Source organism: Lolium rigidum, chromosome 7 (assembly GCF_022539505.1).
Source record: "Lolium rigidum isolate FL_2022 chromosome 7, APGP_CSIRO_Lrig_0.1, whole genome shotgun sequence".
NCBI lineage: Eukaryota > Viridiplantae > Streptophyta > Magnoliopsida > Poales > Poaceae > Lolium > Lolium rigidum.
Window position 1 is genome coordinate 124,703,227 of NC_061514.1, and position 4,081 is coordinate 124,707,307.

Consider the following 4,081-nt stretch of genomic DNA (forward strand, 5'->3'; position numbering starts at 1 on the left):
CTTCCCCGCCGTTAACATGGTGGAAATCACCTACCCTGAAGGTTGCCAGCCAGGTCCCTCGTTCAGCATCAACATGGTAGGACCTGGAAACCACTCTGGCAAAGATGGAGATGAGGGCAGCTGCTCTCATAGCAAGGACACAGAGGAGGCCGCTCCACGCGATCGGCTCCGTCATGATGGCAAGCGCTATGTCACGAGAGGGAGAGGTGAAGAATATAAGATATCAGCGACCCTCTCTCGATCACCTCCTCAACAAATATGTTAGTCAGTATGACCAACGCCGACGGTCCAATTACGATGATAGAGAAGATCGTTTGGCTAGAGAAGCCAGAAGACATCGTCGGCAGGATCGCGATGAGGAGGAGCACGAGCGCTATGCCACGGAAGCATCAAGGGAGCAAGACGACAACGCCAGGCATTGGGACCGCCCCTTCTTCAGACACTGCTGGGATTCAGGAATGAGCCGATTGCCCACAATCGGCAATTGCCCGTAATGCAATCGAAAAAGAAGGAGGCAGCCAACGTGTCCGTGTTCGAGCGCCTAGGGCCTCTCCCGCCACAAAGCAAACGCGCCGAGTCACCTCGTTGGGCAGATCTTGAAGATTCGGAAGACGAGGGAGAAGTGGAAGAAGATAGGTACCACCGGCCAAGGTGGTGCCCCGACGGACTCAGCCGTTCCCGAAGCGCAGGGTTCGGCGATTGCGCGGCCTCGGAGGAGGCCGAAAGGTTGTACCTGCATACGCTAAGGAAGGCACGACCTGATCCGGCTGCAAAGGTTCGGCGAACTCGGATGAAGAGGGTCGTCCACGGAAAATGGAGTGGCGCCCTAAACAGAGGAAAGCCGATGATGAGACATCGGCTGGCACAAACATGGTACTCGTCTTGCCGACAGAGCGTAGCGCTCCACGACTCTACGGAGCACTCAAGGTGGACGACAGCAAGCGCATCAAGTCGGAGGTCGGGTTGATTTTATCCAGCCTGACCAAGTAGCAAGATCAAACCAATGAGCAAACCAGGAGAGGCTGATCCTTGTGATCGGCCCCAAAAAACTTATGAAGGGAACTTACAAAACCTTCAACGAGCAAGCAACGTGGAGGCCGATTCCAGCAATCGGCCAAAATTATCCTCACCTACCTTTACGCTCGGGTTCAACATGTTATCCAACGAGCCGATACCATCAATTTTCTTGACAGAATCGGCTCGGGGGGCACCCAGGTATATGAAAATACGAGGATATGCAACGAAGCATCTCATCTTTTGTTGATGGGTATTGAAATATGGGGGCCGATGCACAGGTCGGCCGTAAAAATAAAAAGTGAAAATTCGAAAATTTTCGAGCACAGCCGATGCAGCAGACATCGACTTCAGAATCAAGAAACAGCCGATGCGTAGCCATCGACTCTAGTTGTGCGATGATTATCAAGCCTTCACCAAATCCAGGATTTCCGATCTGTGGGGCTAGTGCAGCTGAAACGGAAGATTATCGGCTGTCGGAGGAAGAAAGAGGATCGGCTGTGGCACATTCTCTCCGACATTCTCGCCTCGAATAAGAGCTCGGGGGGCAGCTCACCTTGAAGGCTTTCCGCTCAGAGAAGCCGATTTGTGTTCAAATCGGCTGACGCTGCATAAGGAACTTCCTCACACACGATCAGGCCCAGGTCTACGCAGTTCATTCGCGTATCCTCGTCTCTGTTTTGCATTGGCTGAGACTCGGGGGCAACAGGCCTGGTAGATTGCTCTATTGAAGGACCGATGCGTTGTTATCGGTTCATTGCGCATTGGCAAAGGGGACGAATCGGCAAGGTCAGTAGAAGAGAGAATCGGCTCAATTAAAAGGAATCGGCAAAATCAAGATTGGGGAAAAGTTCTTCATTGATTAAGATGGGATTTCTTACATAAAGAGCTAATTGCTCTCAAAAGGGAAATACTAGGGGATCCATTGCCCCATCTACTACTACTGGCCCTATTCTAGAGGTCCTATCTATGGGCCATCACTGCCCTCGTCGCCGCCGTCGTCGCCACTATCGGCGCTGCTCCCGGCGGGCTCGTCGTCGCTCCAATGGCCGCCGACCGGGCCCTCGTTGTCTTCATCTTCTTCATCAGCGTCGTCCTCGTCGCTGTCGAAGTCGCTAAGATTGCCCGGCCAAGGGCAGAACCGCTTGGCCGGCGGCTCGTCGGAGGAGCTCTCGTCATCGTCCTCCTCCTCCTCTTCCTGCTCCTCCTCCTCCTCGGAAGAGGTGAAGTCGCAGGAGAAGCTGTCGTCGTCACTCTCCTCCTTCGTTTCCCCAACGGCGAGGAAGCGGAGGTCGCTCTCCCCGTCCGTCGAGGACTGGTCGTCCTCGGACCAGATGGAGAAGTCGTGGTCTGACTCCTCCCCGGCCGCAATGGCGCGGCGGGTGTTGGCCGCGTGGACCGCCGCCGCGTTGTACTCCGGCGTCGGCTCACGGGACGTGGAGATTTGGCTGGCAAGATCCGATGGGGCAGAGGAGGAGGAAGACATGGTGGCTGGGAGGGTTTTTGGAGTGCTAGTGCGGAGGAGATACAAAGAAGAACTGTTCAGAGCGGTTAAATCGAAGGAGGATATAGTGGAAATTCAATGCCACAGCAGTTTCCAAGGAAGTGGTGCCTAAAAAGAAAAAAAAAACTGCCAGGTCACGCGGAGAAGTTGAGAAGGCAAGGCATCATCATGAGGGACACTGCGACGGTTCTGCCACGACATGACCCGACGAAGGAAAGCAGAGTGATTTTGGAATTACCAATTCCAAAACCAGGGGGGCATGTGTTATCACCAAGATTTGACCGAGTCGGAGGTGGGCCGCAGTCGAGATGGGTTTAAGGAAATATACGTGGAGAATTACATGAATCGGCCTGTTATACCAAGTTGGGCTTAATTGCCCGTGTATCTGTAACTTATTAGATCTATTTTAGTTTAGAGGTAGAATCTTACTCGTGCACGGTTTAGTGCACGCCCTCATTAGAAAGTCCCTGGGACTATAAATATGTACCTAGGGTTTATGGAATAAACAACTCACGTTCAACCCCAAAAACAAACCAATCTCGGCGCATCGCCAACTCCTTCGTCTCGAGGGTTTCTATCAAGTAAGCGACATGCTGCCTAGATCGCATCTTGCGATCTAGGCAGCACAAGCCCCACGTTGTTCATGCGTTGCTCGTACTGAAGCGTTTTTGATGGCGAGCAACGTAGTTATCATTAGATGTGTTAGGGTTAGCATTGTTCTTCGTTTAAGCATGCTTACGTAGTGCAACCCTTGCATATCTAGCCGCCCTCACGCCTATCTCAGGTGTGGGGGCGGCACCCCGCTTGATCATTATTTAGTAGATCTGATCCGTTACGATTGCTCCTTGTTCTACAAGGATTAGTTTAATATCTCGCAATAGTTAGGCCTTACAAAGGGGGAGGATCCAAGTGGCACGTAGGGTGGCGTTCGCAAGTCCTAAACGGGATGTTCCTAGGATCAACTTCATGTTGGTTTTTTGGCCTTGTTTAGGATCGGCTTACGAGCACCGTGCGTGGCCGCAAGGCCCAACTCGGAGTAGGATGATCCGATTATGCGGTGAAAACCCTAAATCGTCGTAGATTTCATTAGCTTCATCTTGATCAAGCAGGACCACCAAGTATTCGTGCACCCCGTACGGATCATGGGTGGATCGGCTCTTTGAGCCGATTCACAGGATTACCTGAGAGCCGATCGAGGCTCGTATTTAACGTTTACATGTATGCCCTGCAGAAACTAAGCGAGGCATCCTCATCACCTTCCCGACCGGGTATAGGTCAGGTGGCACGCCCTGCACTTCGCAACGCCGCGTGTGACCAGAAGAGCATTGCGGGCCGTCGCTCGGAGGGGTCTCAGCCAGCCGCAGCTCTAGGCTCTTCCCGGCTCTACAGTGTTGACAAGGCCGCCGCCCGCCGGTGGGTTTTGGCAGTCAACAGGCATATGGATCAATAGTGGGATTTGTCCATCCCGATGACGGATAGATATACTCTGGGCCCTCTCGGTGGAATGTCGTCTAATGTCTTGCAAGCATATGAATAAGTTCATAAGAGACCACATACCACGGT